The sequence below is a fragment of the Cibotium barometz genome, chromosome 15 (genome assembly GCF_041138505.1).
Source record: "Cibotium barometz isolate CiBa-2024 chromosome 15, ASM4113850v1, whole genome shotgun sequence".
NCBI lineage: Eukaryota > Viridiplantae > Streptophyta > Polypodiopsida > Cyatheales > Cibotiaceae > Cibotium > Cibotium barometz.
The window spans coordinates 47,318,134-47,336,810 of record NC_141060.1 but is presented as its reverse complement, the minus strand read 5'-3'; the positions used below and the strand labels follow the sequence as shown (position 1 = coordinate 47,336,810).

Sequence of the window (18,677 nt, the reverse complement as noted above, 5' to 3'; positions counted from 1 at the left end):
GCACACTTGTTGCAATGGAATTAACGCACAAAACTGAATGTAGATGTGTAGAAAAATAGAGAGAGAGAGAGAGAGAGAGAGAGAGAGAGAGAGAGAGAGAGAGAGAGAGAGAGAGAAGAAAGAAAGATATATTAACGTCTACGAGAGGCCAAAGTCGGCCTATGAGACAAAAAATAATACAACTGTGTTCTTCCGGTCATCGGAAGAAAAGAAACAAAAGAAAAAGTGTGCATGTGTCTAGATACAACTGTGAATCATCATGGATCGGTGGAGCCCATATACAAACAATATAAGGGGGGTGGGGATGTGGATGGAGTGCTAAGGCAAGATGCATCTCTATATGCTGAAGGGGTAGTACAAGCATGCTATGCAGATCTATGTCTAAGAAGAGGACACAGTATTGGGTCCCGAATACCCTCTGTAGGCCCCCCACCACGAATGGTGTATTTGCTTTATTAGAATGATGCACATCTGAAAATAAATACAGAAAACTTGACCTTTCTTGGCTGAGATAACTTTATCCTTGACCTGCAATCCTTCACCCCTTCTGCGTTAGCTTATCCTTGGCTGTCTTGGCCCTTTGATCAACTTTAGCTCTTGGTGAATTATGAGATAACCCAAATGATTTATGGCCTTGGTATTTATAGTACTCCACGACAGCAGTCGGCCAGTTCTAGTACAGTTGGCTGTCCAAAAATCAGCCCACGACTGAAATAAACAGCAAATAATATTATTAAGTGCTGCTCTTCTTTTCCTACCTGGCTGGGCACTAGGCGCATGGTTCTAAGAGGGATGGGCACTGATTACCTTCTGTACTGGGGGCTGGGCTGCCCCATACTTGCCCTACAGCCATCACAAGGCTGGATAACCTGTCGGCTACCCCTAGCATGCCCCTAAGGTTGTCCTACAGCCTTCCATGGCGGCCTACCCATGGCTGGTGGGTAGCCAAGGCCTTCCTGGCCCTCATGGGGGTGGTTTTACACTGTCCCCATGCCCACACAAGTACTTGGGGTAGCCCTATGGGTTGGCCCCTTTCCTATATGCAAACCCTAACTATCTACACAATGATCTGGCATCCAGTACCATACCAGATACACAGAATCACTGACATCATTCCAAAGGGAGACTCACAGCGCGGACTGGCACTGTTTCATGTGCAGGATGATGCACACTTGACCTTGGACTCATGTGCAGGACAATGCACACCTGACCTCGGACAACTAGGATGGAACCCTGGCTGACTCGCTCACATGGGACCAGTTTACCATCCCAGGTCCTGCACCTCCTGTATAGATATGTCTACGTGGCATCCAAGTGCGGGATGCACGTGACACCAGTACACGACGAGCACCGGCTAATAAAAGAATACCATCATCCTTCTTGGTCTAAGACACCGCTATAGAGGTAAAGTCCTTTGCTTCATCCTGCTGCTTCTTGGGAATGGCCTCACCTTCCAAGTACCAACTGGCTAAGATCACTCTGTCAGTATCTGTTTTCCTCACTGCAACAAAGTAAGCTTCAAATTGATGTAACCATGAATAAAGAGTTGTGGGATCGAGTTTACCATTATACTTATTGAAATTCATTTTTTCGGGAAAATGATTCGAGGGCGCCGCTGGTGTCAATCTGGCGTCCAAAGCTCTGAGGTAACGCTTGTGTTCCACGCGTCGCATGGCGTCGTCTTCTCGTTGTCGGATCTCCAATGCACGCATCTGCAACTCAAGCAAGGAGCTTGGCTGCGGCTGTGACCCCGCGAGAGGGTCCCTGTGAGAAGGATCCGGTATTTGGGATACAGAAGGAGAGGGAGGAGGAGATGGAAAACGCGACGCTAGAGAGCGGGTACGCTCCTCCAGAGCCAAGATCCGCGCCTTCTGCTCATCCAACTTGGCTGTCTGTTCTGCGAGTGCTCGCATCATCTGCTGGAACATGTTTGTGACACTCAAGCCGGGTGCCCTAGCTGGGCTGCCTGGTGCACTCTGGTCCCATGGTTTTGGGTCTGGTGCACTCTAGTCCCATGGTTTTGGGTCTCTCTCGTCGCTGAATCTCGCCATAGCAGGAAAATGCAATTCCTTTCCGGAACGCAATCTGACCATCCACTATCTGTGTGGGAGACTTCCGGAGGCTAAAAACCAACCGTCCTTCGAGGGACAGGAGTCACTCCGGAAGGGGTAGTCCACCGGCGTCTAAAAACCAACCACACGAGCGAGAAAAATTTTCTGGTTTTCTTTGCTGAATCTTTGTCCTTGAAGTAGGCTCTGATACCACTGTAATATGCGGAAGCTTCGGAGAAAGATCGATAACTTCAAAACTCAGAATTCAGCACTCTTTTCGCGACGGAAATTAACGCACAACACTTGAAAGGAGAAGTGCAGAAAATAGAGAGAGAGAGAGAGAGATGGAGAGGACACAGTATTGGGTCCCAATTACCCTCTGTAGGGCCCCCACCACGGATGGTGTATTTGTTTTATTAGAATGATGTGAAAAACTGGAAGAAAATATAGCAATCTTGGACCTTTTCTTGGCTGGGAATACCCTGCCCTTGACCTGAATCCTTCACCCCTTTGCGTTAGCAAGCCCTTGGCTGTCTTGGCCCCTTGGATTGCTTGAGCACTTAGTGAAAAATGAGATGAATCATTGGGATTATGGCCTCCACTATTTATACTTCTCATCAGGAGTAGTCAGCTGGTTTACTGTACCTCCACGACTGGTTTTAATACTATTAAATGCTGAAAGTGCCACGTTTCACACTGGACTGCCCTGGCTGCCCCTGTGGGCTGCTGTCCAGTCCAGCGCAGGCTGCTGGGCAGCGCCTGGGCACTGGCCGCCTGCAGTCCAGGCTGCCCTAAGGGCTAGCCAACTGGCTGGGCTGGCCCAAGAGCCAATTGCCTGCTTGGCCAAGCCCTCTTGGGCTGGCCGATAGCCTGCCCAGCCCCTCCTTGGGCTGGCCGACAGCCTGCCCAGCCCTTCCTTGGACTGGTGGGCATGTCCTGGGGCTGCTTGGCCCCATTTTTGGGTGGCCCAAAGCCTTCCCTGTGTCCAGATCTGCTGCCTACCTACATCTACACAGCTGTTTGATATCTGGTGGCAGACCAAACATACAGAACAACTGACATCATTCCAGAGGGAGACTCACAGCGCGGACTGGCACTGTTTCATGTGCAGGACAGTGCACACCTGACCTTGGACTCATGTGCAGGACAATGCACACCTGACCTCTGTATAGAAATGTCTACGTGGCATCCAAGTGCGGGATGCACGTGACTGGTAGAGTGTCCTTTCACACTTGATATCCAAGGGGAAAAACCACATGGGAAAAAGTGCCCTTGGTTAAGCCCTCTTCACACATAGCACTACCATAAGTGAGCATATGCCTACAAATCCCCCATGTAGTGGAAGTGTGAAACTGTACAAGGTAGCAGATCACTCTTTGTATGAGAGTAAGCCCAAAGCTTTGCGGAAAGCTTCAAACTTTTCTCGAGGTAAAGCCTTTGTGAATAGATTTGCAACATTATCCTGTGTGTAGGGCAGTAAGATAAACTGATCTCCCCTACATGTAGCCTCTCTCTGACATAGTGATAATGAATCTCAATGTGCTTGGTACGTGCATGAAATACTGGATTTCGTGCCACGGCCATAGCACTCTGGCTATCAGTGAGAATGGTGGTGGGTGTCTGCTGACACTCACGAAGATCAGCCAATAGTCTCCTCAGCTATACACAATCTACTGTAGCTGTGAAGACTGCCCTGTACTCAGCCTCACAAGTAGATGTGGCAACAGTGGTTTTTAAAGCTTTTGTTGGACACCTATTCAACACATGAGTTGCACACATTATAGCTTCCATCCAAAAATTGTGAGGCAACTTTTGTGCTTTCACCATGCATCTGAGAGATCTATTTTTCCTCTCAGCTACACCATTCTGCTGCGCTGTATAAGGCACAATACATTGGTGTTTGATGCCCTTTTGAAGCATATAATGCTTGAATGCATTTGACATGTATTCTCCACCTCTATCTGAGCGGAGTGTTTGGACTTTACATCCACACATTTTCAGCCATTGCTACAAAGTGTCGAAAGCATGCAAACACCTCTGCTTTCACTTTCAAAGGGTAAACCCAAGCAAACTTGGAGTAGTCATCAATGAATGTGACGAAGTAAAGATGCCCCCCTATGGATGGTGTCCGCATTGGACCACATACATCACTATGTATGAGCTGTAATTTACTTTCAGCTCTAACAGCTCCATCTTTGGGGAATGGTTTTCGTTGCATCTTTCCCAAAATACACCCCTCACATACATATCTTGATGGAGACTTAAGAGGCGGCATATTATCAACCATATGATGCTTCTGCAAAAGCATCAAACTCTGAAAATTTACATGCCCAAAACGAGCATGCCATAGCTTTGCATCATGCATAGCAGGATTGTGGGCAGCCACTGTATTTGCATCATAAGTACGCTTGTCATAGCTGTCCAGCTTATGCAAGTCTTTGTATCATGTTCCAGAAGTGACTATTTCATAACCCTTTGATGGGTCTTTTATCAAACACTTCCCATCTTCAAATTCAACCTTTAAACCTTGGTCGTTTATGGTTGAGACGGAGAGCAGATTTTTCTTTATGCCTGGAACATACAATACATTTTTCATACATATATTAGCACCATTGGCTGCAATAAGTATGACATTGCCAATTCGCTTTATTGGATATGTGGTATGACATGATACAGTGCGGCCATTTGAAGCATAAACCAAGTGCTAAAATACATCTTTGCATGAAGTGATGTGGCTTGAAGCACCACTATCAAAATACCATGATACATCCTGTTTGTCAGATGCAATGCAAGCCATATCATTGTCTGAAGCACTTGGTGTGTCACTAGCGCATGTGACCAAAAAAGTGTACTCTTCCTGAATTACATTAGCTGATTGCTGTGCTTTGTCATCAGAAGAGTCTGCTACTGCATTGCCTGCTTCTTTCCTTTCCTCTTTTGCAATCCGCTTCCTACATTCACTGATGTAGTGTCCAGGCTTATGGCAGTAGTGACATTTGCCCTTCTTTTTGGGCTTGTTTGCATCCCCTTTGTCAGACTTTTTACCACCAGAATAGGGCTGTCCATGACCAGCCTTGCTAGACTGTTGTCCCCCATGCTTAAAGCTCTTTGCTTTACCCTTATCCTTGGCTGTAAATGCCTTGTCTCCACCACGGTTGCTCGATAAGTTTGCTCTTGTTTGCTCTTCCTGCAAGAGTAAACCCACCAGCTCTTCAAAAGTGACGGGATCACCACCTCCTCTCATAAAGAGGTTGAGAGAGGTGTGAAAGCCCAAGTAGGAAGGTGGTAAAGAATGAAGAGTGTTGGTGACCAGCTGTCTGTCTGGGATAACCTCATCAATGTTGATCAATTGTTCCTACAAATCTTTCACTATGGTGAGATGATCTGCCATGGAATCACCCTCATCCATAGAAAGAAGATCCAATTGCCTCTTCAAGTAGGCAACTCTTGCCTCATTGCGTACCTGATACATTGCTTCCAATGTGTCCCATGTAAGCTTTGATGTCTTGCAAGAACGAATGTGCGGAATAATAGTCCTTTTCACTGAAAGGGCTATCAATGACATGGCCTGTGCATCCCTAGAGTCCCATCTCTTCTGCTCTTGTCTGGGAGCAGGTTCTACTTTAGGAGCTCTCTGAGCACCTCCCCTTTGAGGCGTGGCTGGCTGTATGGTAAGTGGGCGTGTGTCATCACGACACACGATGCCCCAAAGCCCTTTGGCTACCAGAAAATTACGGATCATGAAACTCCAAATTGTCCAATTACACACAATGTGTATACATATGCGACAAATCCCAGCTGTAATGCCCAATTACATGCTCCAATCTGAAAAACCCCAATTTTTATGCACTCCAATCACTTCAATGTGCAGTTAATTGGCCAATTTTCACAAAAGCCCCAAATTTCTGCAACTGAAAGAGGCTCAATTTGCTGATTTTGACCTCAATTTGAAAAACCCCCAAATTGCAAGCAAAGCAACATGTCCAATTTTTCAATTTGGCCTCAAATTGAGAAATCTCCCAAATTGCCCGCCACCTGCAACTTGCAAATTTTCCTGGCGAGAATCTGGAACAGAGTGCCTACAAAGCTTTTTCCCCTTTTTTTTTTTGTTTATTTATTTCGAACATGTAAGTACCTTGAAAACAAGTACCTACACGTGGAGGGGCAGTACTGATGTGCAGGTAGACGAACTGCAGGCGAGAAGAGGCGAAAACGCGCGGACGAAGGGCCTGGGCGCTGAGCTGCGGCAGACGGAGGACTTGGGTGGCGGAGCAGTGGCGGACGTGGGCTCTGGGAGGCGAAGCAAGGACGGCCGACGGCGGGCAGAGGCTCTGCTGGGCGGCGGCGGCGGTCTTGGCTCCAGTAGAGCCGCCTACTGGGAGGGGCGGCGGCGGTGATGGGCGCACTAGCCCCGCCGGTCGGGAGGCGCGCAGAGGCGGCGACGGCCGTCTGGGCAGTACCACAGCCGGCTGGGCCTGAGCGCAGGTGGTTGCCTGCGCAGTAACGCCGCCGGCAGGGCTGGGCGGAGGCGGCTGACTGAGAATTGTACATAAAATCTCTCTTTACAGTCCTCCCATATCTAAACGGGACTGCAAGAGAGCTTTTCCATGATCCACCAATGGGCAGCCGAGCCCTTTTAGAAACATGCTTACATGGCGAATCTTGGATTTCTCAGAGAATTGCTCATCATTGAAGGCAATGCCAAACTAGGCTATAAAAGCCATTGCCTTGCTTGCATCATTCCCCTTATCCAATGGGGCAGCAATAGGTGCATGCATCAGACCCCAACGAGAAGCATGCGGCACGGAGGCATGTGCTCTATGCAACAGTGACTTGTGCGAATTCGGCCTTCCAATACTTGCATTCACATGAGGATCCGTGCATGAGACTCGTTCACCATGGGTATACTCGGTGGCATGAGTGATACATAATCAACTTTGGCTGTCCCAACATTATGCACAACTTCCAGCCCATGATGGGCTCATCTCTAGCCAATTCCATAGGCAAAGTGCGGCGGCTAACATGTCTATCACTTTCCCCATGGGGAGCATGCATCACATGTATTTTAACATCCTCTTTGCCACTCTCTTTGCCACATATCCTTTTCTTTTCTCAACCCATGCGGGGGTGGAGGCTTGCTTGGAAGTCACGGAAGCCTCATCTTTGTGCACATTATACTTGACCCTGTGAGACATAGCATTACCTGTCTCCCCATGCGGGGGATCTTTCACACAAAGTTTCCCTGCATCGCCTTTCACCAAATCTCTAGTGCGTATAAGGTAGTTGAGGGCTACCTCTTGGTGATTCATATCCAGTTCCTTTGCCATAGAATCCATAGTATGTGCCATCACAGACTCGGTAAATAACTTATCATAGAGCATCTTGAGCTCTTCTTCCTTGGCATACAACTGCATTTTGACATGCTCAATCTTTGCTTTCAATACATTTGGGTCATCCTCTTGCATCTTCTCTTTACCTCGAGAAGGCTGCCCCACATGTATTTGCTCCTTTATATAACTTGCATGCATATGCTTATCGCCCAAAGCTTTAGAAGCAGGAGTAGCACTTGCGTGCTGGCCATATGAACTAGCCCCTTGACCACTTTGTGCATGGCTGTCCATAGTGTTCGACGGCTGTCCACAATGCACATGGAGCCCAGTGCCCAATCGACTGTTTCCCCACTGAAAAGAGTGAAATAACCTTGCTTTGATACCATTGAAACTACAACGGCTAGGTGTGAACGTCCTTGGTTACCGTCTTGTGAACAATACACATGTCACACTTAATATGTAAAAGCCACATTGCACATAACAACTGAATGATATATCATTGTTCAAGATAATCTGCAAAAGAGACAAGACTATGGGCATGATGCTCCTCCCCTTCATGTTTCCATTTTCCTTTTCCAAGGAAGTAGCCCTTTGGACACAGTGGTCTTGTAGGTGGCCTTCTTGTATGCATGGGTACATCCCTCCTTGCATCTTCTTGCTCATGAGAATACTCTTAAGGCATAAGTATAATGGGCTACACGCTCATCATGCACATCACTTGCATAACGAGAAAATCTCAGCCCATGTGTGGTCTCTCCATGAACCAATTCAATAGGCAAAGTCCCATATCTTGCACGACAGCCATGTTCAACATGTAAGGCATAACCTGCATGAGCATATCTTTCATCCTTCACACCCTTCACACCCAACTTCTTTGCCATGGAGTCAAATGTGCGCTCCACCATAGATTCAGCTTTTGTGGCTTCAATGAGCTTGTGAACCTGTGGGTTCTTGTGTAGAAGCTTCAATTCCTCTTCTTTTGCCTGCAGTTATTTTTCCCTGGATGCTTGCGTAAGCTAGTCTTAGAACAGAAATCAAGGAAACCTATGCAAGTTGAATTGGCCAGTGGGAAGATTCTTTTCACTCACCATGAGACAGATCTTATCCAGTTCAATCTAGATGGTAATGTAGCTAACTATCAGTTTAAAGTATTACCTCTGGGAGTTTTTGACGGGATCCTTGGAATGGATTGGCTCCACAAAAATCAAGCTGACATACACTGTCACAATGGAACCATTTCCTTCCATGACCTTCACGGGAACAAAGTTCAAGGAACTGGAGTTTCCGGATCCCCAGACCTTCAGTTAGTAAAATCTTCTAGGTTGCTGAAAGGACTTAGGAAGAAGCAGCAAATTTATGTTGTCAAAATGAACCCAGTAGACTCAAAGCTTAAGGCCTTCTCACATGCCGAATTTCAACCTTTAATGCACTAGGCTTATCTTCTTGCATGATCTCTTTGCTTTTGGATGGCTGTCCAACCCGTGCATAATCCAAAGCACGTGATGTAGGTGCATATGCGTCATGCATAGATTCCGAGGCATGTGTATCACTTGAATTCCCTCATGAATTCGGCACTTGACCACTCCTTGCTTAATGTCAAATGCAATATTTACGTGGTATGCAAGCCCAAAAGATCGTTTTCCGAATCACTGCCAAAAACGAAGGAAGGGAGCTCGTGCTGTTGCTTACCCCACCCTTGCCCCCCACCTCTACCCAGCTTCCACCCATTGCCCCTGCTTCTCCTTGCTGCCCCTTGCCCTATTACTCCGACCTTTGCGTCTTGCTACCCTTGTCTCAGCCCTGTTGCCTCCCGCTTTCCGCGTTGCGCCCCGCTTCCGTCCCTGCTCCCTCCATCTCCCTCTTCGCCTTTTACTATTCCTTCAGCAACTGTTTTTAATTGGATTCAAGTCGGCCGCCCACCATTGATTGGTATTATGGCTTTTGCCACAGCCAATCCATCTTCACCTCCACAGACTGGGAGAATTATCAAATTTTCGCAAGACGAGTCACCTCTATCCAACACGAGATTGACATTGAGGTCCAGACCACCCTTATCGCGAGGGTTTATGGCTCCCACCCCTCTCGCTTGTTATAGGCCCGTGAATGGCTTCTAGCAACTCTCCTTTCGGAGTTGATTGTGCACTTCCAGGATACACGTTTGCTTGGTCGAGGCTTCTTCGAGGTGGACTTTCTTTCTCTGGAAGCTATGTCTCTGGTGTTGGCTAGTAGCCCCTTTCCTCTTGGCCCTAGGAAGATCTTCTTCTTTCAGTACCAGGTGGGCTTTGATCCAATCAGTGGTGGAGGATCAGCGCCTTACGCCGGTCTCATTGTGGTTCCTTGCTCTTCCTCGGTCTTATTGAAAGCTCTTAGCTTCCATAGGGGCATCTTTTGGCCAGGTTTTAGAGGTACTGGCCCTTCCTGGCTCTCTCGCCTCAGCTTCCGCGGTTGTTACCACCACTTCTGATGGTGTACCCCGGGTTTTTGTGCTTGTTCTTGATGCATCGATTACTGAGGATCATATCATGCTTTAGAGACCTGACGGCTCTCATTTCCGCCATAGGATGGAGATTGTAGGCAGGTGTGTCTAGTGTCGGATTTGTCGTCGACGAGACAGGGCCACATTGCTAGAGAATGTCCTAGATTGAGAGGCCATGCTATGAGGCGGCGTGGTCCTACCCAACAGATGCCTCCTGCATCTACCAAGACTCTAGTTGCCCCTGTGCCCCAGCAGACCACACAGCGTTGGGTTGTGGTTAGAGATGGCAAGTGCCTTCGGACCCCATACCTGCTCCTTTACCGCACTCCTAGAGGAGCACCCCAACCCTTATGCAGCTCTTGCCTAGAGGATGTGGATCCTTCTTTGGAGGATGAGGCTTTGCAGGCACAAGATTTGGATCCCTTGTAGGAGGATGGTGCATACAATTATAGGATGATTACACCATAGTCACAGGGAATGGGCATTTTTAGACTTGGGAATGTTGGGGATGGTAGCATCTTCCCGTTCCCATTCCCATCCCATGTCACTCTATAGTCATAGGGAATGGCCATTCTCAATCTTTATCCGTCCCCGTTCCCCGTTCCCATTTTGCGTCCCATGTGACTATGGATTACACCCTCAAGGATGACGCTGCGCACTCGCATTGTCATGGTACCTTAAGGACCAGCCCTAGCTTTTCCCAGGAGTGGGAAAGAGAGGTAAGGTTTTCATCGTCAGATTTCCCCTCCCTTACCCATGCGACACGTACCCGCGTCACTAAAGGGGGTCCTTCATCGACCATGGGATCTAGTCGTTCCTACTCTGAGTCCTTATGAGAATTGTCTCATGGAACATTCGAGGTCTTGGGGGTTTTTTCCTCGTCGGCGGAAGTAGATTGTCAAAACTTAGCTGCATAGTGTAGGTATAGGTGGACCTATGGATGCATTGCTCTTGCAAGAGCATAAGCTTGATGCCAGCCAATGTGGGAGATCAGGCAAGCTTCTCTTGGGACACACTTTTTTTGGTCCCTAGCCATTGATACCAAAGGTGGTGTTTGTATTTCTGTTTCATTTGTAGTTTTGCCTTGCACCATTGGACATGGTGTCATTTTACTTGGGAGAGCCATTGATACCAGAGGTGGTGTTTGTATTTCTGTTTCATTTGTAGTTTTGCCTTGCACCATTGGACATGGGTCATTTTACTTGGGAGAGCGTAGTGGATCCTTCTTCTACAAGGTGTAGAGGGAAAGCAGAAGTGGGCGACCAGTTTTTTTTTTTGGAAGAGAAAACACATACTTGGTGCCACTTATAGGGTTGCTTAAAAAAAAAAACTCGACAGTCGTGTTATTTGTATTGAAGGGGTAGGGCAGTTTAGGATGTTGATGCAATGCAAGCAAGGAGCTATACGTTGTCAATGCCTAGTGGTGGAGGAGAAATGAGCACTTGGATGTCCTCTAGGCAAGATTTCTTTGATACAAGGAGACAGAGATCTCAAGAGGGGACAATTGTATTGAGGATTCCTATGCAACAAGGTGGGACAAATGAGAATGATATACCCATGCATCAAGTTGATGTACATGATGAGGCACATAGTCAAACGTTATTTTCTTCAAAGGGAGTGATTGGAAGAAGGCAATTTGCAATGATTGATGTTAAAACCTCTACAAGTGAAGCCAAGAAAAACAAGGGTAATATTTGTGAACTGTTGGTACCTTCACTTGGCATTCCTCTTGCTTTGAGTGGGGGCAAGTGTATTCCATCCTACATGCCATGCGCCCCCGACCCAGAGCACCGAGGATGTCCACCACACAGAGACAGATACATGAGATGCTCCGACCTCACCATAGCCACATATGCCATCAGGAGGCTTATAGAGTCATGTTTCAGTTTTCAGTTTTCACCTTCCTTTTTAGTCTTTCCACAGCACTGTATACCCATGGTATCATTGCACTATTATGGTATCATAGGCCCTTTTGTAGCTGTTGATAGATCCTTTTTTTTTTTTTTCCGAGAAAAGATCCTTTCATTAGTTAAGTAAAAAACACCCGTAGGGCTACAAAAGAGATCTCTCCTGCTCCTAACAAAGAGAAGAGCAGTGAATACATCATGGCAGCCCGGGAGACTCTCCCTAGGTGCTGCAAAATACAAGCATCAGTCTAAAGGACTGAGCGGCTAAATCATACAATGGGGGGGGGAAAGAGCCAAACAGGTGGCCTGTAGTGCCAACGGGGGGATCCCGTGTGTAGGGTGTAGAACGGGCCGCAGCGCCAAGTGGTATGAAAGGCCTGGCGCCGTAAAATCGCCTCATCCGAGTCTCCCCGGATGCGGTCGTACTGTCCTCGCAGGGTGTGGATCAACTCCTGCCAAATCCCCCGAACAGTCTCTGCTGGTGGCTCTAATCTCCCCTCAAAGGCCGTGAAGCACCGGGCCCTCCAGGTGAACCAGATGGTGAGGCTGCTGAGGAGCTCCCATCGTAAATCCCTCTCCTGTGTCCAGCTGGCGGACGAGAAATCCGGTGCCGGAACCAGGCGAGGCTGGCCCCTAATAAATCTGATGGCCTGACTGCCCTGCTCCATCTCATAGCCCATAGCAGGCCCTGACGAAGTCGACCAAGCAGCGGCACCCCACGTAAACATACCCTCTGGAGAGAGGGGGGCTAGAATACGCAGCATCCGCAGCCAAATCTGCTGTGCCTGAGGGCAGTCCCAAAGGCAATGTCTCTGTGTCTCCATAGGGTGGCCGCATCGGACGCAGGCCGCCGGAAGACCGCTGTAAACAAGCCAAGTGCCAACTGCTGAGCCCCTGTGGGCAACCAGCCACTGAAAAGCCGAGATCCTGCGGGCCTGTCGACTAGCCCAGAGCCTAGCCCAGAAATCCTCCAGGAACTCCTGTGATAGTCCCTGCAATCGCCAATGCCCCGCTGCCGCTGGAGAAACCGTCCTCCTCGCCGTCAAAATATGCCGTCCCAGCCGAACAGTATACTGGAAAAATGTGATCTCTGTGGCCTCAAGGGATGCATAAGGATCATGCCACTCGTACTCTCCGGGGTCCCACTGTAGCCGGGCCAAGGGGCGCGCTGCATATGCCCATATACGCCAATCCGGGAGCACGTCAGCAGGGTCGGGGTCAATATGCCACTTCCGAGAAGCGGCAGCCACTACCCGAATCCTCTGAAAGGTGCACTCTGCAACCAAAGGCGACTCCACCTCCACTCTCTGGAGTCGGCCCTCATCCTGAATCTCATAGTAGAGGCATCTGCCATCCTCAGTACTAGCTCTGACAGCAATCAGGATCTCCAACTGTGTGAAGGCACCCATCCACCGTGGGGCCACTGGCTCGAGAGGTGTGAACCACTCCTCTGTAAGTGCCTCCTGAATATCATCCCTCATAATCAACCCCCCTCTGAAGTGACTCAGCCTCTCCACCTGGGTCTCCTCTGGTAGACTGCAGAAAGCCTGCCAGTCTCCAAAACTACGAGCTGGGCCTGCCGCTAAAGGTCCCCAGGCTAGATGAGGCCGAGAACCCAGCATATGACCCTGCTCTGTACGAACCGCTGGGCTCCAGATGAGCGGCTGCCTGGCCCGCTCCTCAACACAAGACGGAGGCCGCTGAGAGAGCCCCGGTCTCAGCAGCTCCCAAGCTCTCAGGATACTCAAAGCAAATCTGTCCTCCCATCCTCTACTGAGGCCTGTCCTCCTCATCTCTATGAATATCCAGCGAATCTCTGGTGCCCAAGTACCCCCTGCAGGAGGCGCCCGGGCCTGCAGTCGCTGCAAGAGGAGCTCTTTCCAAGGCTCAACGCCTGGAAGCAACCCCCGAACAATAAGCTTCCCCAATAAGGCTCTACTCTGATCGACTGGATCTATAATGCCCAAACCGCCCTGAGCCAGCGGAAGCGTAATAACTGCCCATGCAACCTTTGCCCGAGCTGGCTGACCGTCCCGCCCAGACCACAGAAAGTTCCTGATCAGCCTCTGTACCTGGCTGATGCAAGAGCTCGAGAAAATCCAGCAAGACGTAATGTACCACATAGTCGCTAACAGCACCTGATTTGCCACCACCACCCTCCCAGCCAAGGATAGTCGAGCTGTACTCCAATACAATAGCTTCTTCCGAATGCTCAGAAGAAGCGGGGCAATCTGCTGCTCAGGTGACAAATCGAGGCCAATCTGGCATCCCAAATACCGCACTGTTGTGCCGGGAGGAATCCATCTAAAACCGGGGTCCGGACTCCATGCCGGAGTGGGAGCACTACTGATCCAAAAGGCCACTGTCTTGCGCCAATTGATCAATGCTCCCGAAGCTGCACTAAAAACCTGGAGCGACTGCTCTGCCCGAATAAGATTGGCCTCTTGGCCATGCAAAAATAAGCCCGTGTCGTCTGCAAACTCAGCATCAAGCAAATCCTCCCCCCGGACTGGGAGCTGAAGTCCTCTCAAACCAACCTCCTCTGCCGTCAAATACATACTCATAGCCTCCGCAAAGAAGAGAAAAAGGAAAGGGGCGAGAGGACACCCCTGACGGACTGATCTGGTCAGCTCAAAACTCGGCCCCCGACCTCCTGCAATCAGCACCTGGCTGCGAGCTGTGGAATACAAAGCTGCCACCCCTCTGATCCATCCTGGCTCAAAGCCCAGGCGTAGCATAGTGCCCTCTAAGAATCCCCAATCAACTCTATCGTATGCCTTCTCAAAATCGAGAAGCATCACGACCAAGTCCTCGCCAAGGAACCTAGCTCGGGCCGTCGCCTTCCAGAAAGTAAAGATGTTGTCAAGGATACTGCGCTCCTTGACAAATCCTGTCTGAGTAGCATGAATCAACTCCCCCAGGAAAGGCTGGATCCTCAAACTCAAGGCCTTTGCCAAGACCTTGTATACAGTATTGAGGATCGTAATAGGCCTCCAATGCCGAATGTCATCCGATACTCCCTCCCCCTTGGGGATAAGATAGATCAAGCCCTCTGAAAAGCTCTGCGGCATCACCCCAGTGTCCAAAACATGCTGAAAGCCCCTGCGGAGGCCTGGCCCCAAAAGGTCCCAATAGCGCATAAAAAAGGCCGGCGTCAGTCCGTCCTCCCCTGGGCAACTATGTCGCGGCAGGACCCTCAAGGCCTCGGCAAGCTCAATCTCTGATAGAGGCGCACCTAGAACTGTGCGCATATGGTCTGTGACCCTCCTCTGCACATGGGCCCACACAGTCTGTCTGCATACATCTCGATCCTCAGTGGCTGGCTCCGCTGAAAGCAAGTCACGATAAAAAGCAGTGGCAATGGCTCTGATCTCCCCGAGCTCAGTAGCTATCGATCCATCCGGTCTACCAAGCTGGCGAACCCCTGCTCGCGCATGACGGGGTCCAGTGATCTCAAAAAACTCCCCAGTCACTCTATCACCAAGCTGCGTCCACTGAGAGGCCTGACGACGATAGTAAAACTCATGTCTCTGCTCCTCTGCCTCTCTAACCTCCTGGCGTGCCTGGCTCAGCTGGGACGCCACCCACTCACATGCAGGCTGCTGCTCCTGAAGGCGCTGAAGCGAAGCAAGGCTGCGTCTCAGCCGTTGCTCCCGCTCTCGAATCTCTCCCAGTCGTGTCAAAGCTGCAGCGTGTAGAAAAGAGCTGAGATCAATGAGTCCCTGGGCACACTGGCCCGCTGCATCCTGGTCAGAGCACTGACTATCATGCCAGATCCTCTCAATGTCCTCAGCGAGACTGGGGTCTGCAAGTACCCTCTCTGGGATCCTCAACTGCAAGCTGGGCTCCCGTGTCCCCTCCTCCAAAGTCAGTATAACTGGCGCATGATCTGAAAATGAGGTGCCAGCAAGAATGCCGACGGAGCCCCCTCGCTCCCCCAACCAATCGCCCACATAAAAGTGATCAATCCGAGATAGATTAGTCCCTCCCTGCCGGCGATCCGACCGAGAGAAACTAAGACTGTCCTGAGACCGGGAGAAAGCCCCATGCTGCCATGCATCAGTGATCCTCAGTGTCATACAAAACCGGTCCCAAGCTGCAAGCTCTGTGCCGTGCACTGTAACATGACTGCCTCCCACCCTATCTGCCGGGTCCTCAAGCATGTTGAAGTCTCCCCCAACACACCAATGTGCGGCCTCTGGCAATGCATCTGTAACCTGAGTCCAGAACTCTGCTCTGGCACTGGCATGATTGGGCGCATAGATGTTGAGCACACCCAATAGCTCATCATGCATCCTCAGAATGACATACTGTGCTCTACCAGGCACAATGATCCCTCGATCCACAATGGCCTGCCGCCATGCATCTGCAATAACCATGCATACTCCTCCCTGTCCACCCAAAGGACCAAACCCTGCAGACCAGAAAGTGTCCCATCTACCAGGCATCACCGAACCATATCTCCGGATCCTGCTCTCACCCAAGTGGTGCTCCTGCATCATCAGAATGTCAATGCTGCCACCAACCAGGCATCTCTGTAGCTCCTGCCTCAAGCAGCCTCGATAGCGTATAAAGTGTGCTCCGCCAAGGCCCTGAACATTCCATGAGATGATCCTCATGGATGTCCTACTGAGGTGGATGCTGTCTCAGCCGTGCGGCGGGCCTTCGCAAGCGGCTTGGATGGAGAGTAGTCCCCATCCGAACGGCTACGAGTCTGCCCACCCGGTGTACTGCAAGAATCCCGGATCAAGCGCCAGTGGCTGTGACCCATGGCGACTGCCTCCTGCTCTGACATAGTAACCTCGTGAATACTCACATATCCTGGGTCGCGTGCCAAATCTGCAACTATGCGCACGACCAAATGCCGAATCCCGGATGTATCCACACCCCCGGGATCCAAGACAAAATGAGCCAACTCCCAAAGTCGGCCTAGCACATCTGTAACCTCCAAATCGCTCATGTGATGAGAAAACTCAACTGCCTGAGTCTTCAACGTGCTGAGAGCGAGCTCTAGAGTCCACTCCCGGTCACAAGGTCCACATAGAGGGAACGAGAAGGCCACCGCTGAGTGTAGTGCCTCCTCCCCGCGGGCCGGAGGTATCACTACATGCACTCGGATGGGTGCTGGCTCATGGGGGCCCTCTGCTCCAAAGAGCCGTGTGAAGGTATAATCAAACGCCGCCGAGCGCTGTCGAATGCCGAGGCGACTCAGCCGACTACGGATAGATGAAATCCGTGAGGCCCTAATCGGCATAGGTCTCCTCTGTGATGCTCGAGCGAGGTCAGTGCTCAGCGCCCTCCGGACTGCAGGTGAGCGCCAGGGAGCTGCCAGGACCTCCCGGGAAGGCGAGGCGGGCGGAGGGGGAGGAGGGGGAGGCGAGGGAGGAGGAGAGGGAGCCGCTGCCGAGACCGGAGCGGGGGCGGGAGGCGGCGATGGTGGAAGCGAGGCGGTGGGAGGGGATGGGTGTGGGGGAGGAGAAGGAGGGGGAGCTGGCATCTCCTGGTCCTCGGTCGCTGCAGGGGTCTCCTCCTGAAGGGGAGCAAATCTGTTCCTCACGGGAACCCAGTGAGGCTGAGACTGTGGCTGCTGCTGCAGCGGTACCTGGGCGTGCTGCTGTGACTGTCTCCCTCGACGGCGCCCCTGTCCAGGCTGCCACTCCGAGGTCTCTGTGGCCTGAGCAGGTGTCCCTGAGGCAGCCTGCCGAGCCGAATCTGTGGGCGGGCCATCCGTGGCCTGCTGCTGTGGTGAGGGCCGAGGTCTCCTGCGAGGGCAGGCCTTGGCCAAATGACCGACCTGCCTGCAAATGAAGCACTGGTTCGGGAGCCCCGAGAACTCCACTCTCTGATCTATCCACCCCCCCCCTATCCTAGGTAGCTGAATGACCTTAGGAAGGGAGGAGATGTCAGATACCAACACTCTGACCGAAGGTAGCCCAGCTGCTCTGGCCACCACTGAAGCTGCTGAGGGGCCCGTCTCAAGAACCGAGCCCACCAATGCTCCGAGCCTGGAGAGGAGCGGAAGATACTCCCGGCGGAGACCAGGGAAACAAACTGTAATATGGAAGAGGCGCTCTCCCTGCTCCGCCGCAGCTGGATCAAATCCATGCTGCCAAGGCCTGAAGAAAGCCCGAGCACCCCTGATATCCAGAGGACTCATGGCAAGGACCTTGGCAACGCTCTGGGCGGCCTCGAACTCGATCTGATAATGTCCCCGGCCCAAGAGCTGTACATCAAGGATCTTGCCCACATCTGCAAGAAGGCGAGCCTGAAGTAGATCCCTGATCTCCCCTCTGCTGGGGCGAGTGCCGACTATACGGCAGATGGTGGAGTGAGCCTGAAGGCGTTCCACCTCTGCGGTGAGGCTCGCTTCCTCTTCCGGCGAAAGAGAAAGCCTGATGGGGATGACCTCGGGGGCGGGCGAGGGGGCTGCGGAAGAGTCCCTCTGAGGCGAGGCGGGAGGAGTCTCCATCAGAGTCTGAAGCTCAAGCGAAGGCGAGGCGAAAGCGGAAAACCTGCAAGACGCGGGCTGCACACCAAGAGGCGGAAGGACGGATGACGATGAGGGAAAAAAAAACAAAAACCCCCAAGGGGTGAAGAGCAGCACGACAGAGGAGGGAGGGGGGGGGCGGCGCAAAAAGGGGGAGGAGAGGCCCAGAGGGGGGGGGCGGTGACAATGCGAGAAGGAGGGGGGCGGGGCGCTGCTGAAAGGAGGCGGGTGAGAGGAGGCGAAGAGGCGGGGGGGCGAACAGGCGGCAGCGGGGGGGATGGCGAACAGGCGGCAGCGGGGGGGATGGCGAACAGGCGGCAGCGGGGGGGGGATGGCGACCAGGCGGAGCGGGGGGGGGAGGCGAAATGGCGAAGAAGGGAGGGGGGCGAAATGGCGAAGAAGGGGGGGAAGGCGTAGCGGCGAGTA

General features: G+C 51.3%; 1 protein-coding gene across 2 annotated transcripts in view; it reads left to right on the top strand.

Moving 5' to 3' along the window:
- PFT1 (phytochrome and flowering time regulatory protein (PFT1)) overlaps positions 1-18,677 on the top strand; it is a 149,743-nt gene that overhangs the window by 57,636 nt on the left and 73,430 nt on the right. The gene's annotated exons all lie outside the window — the stretch shown is intronic.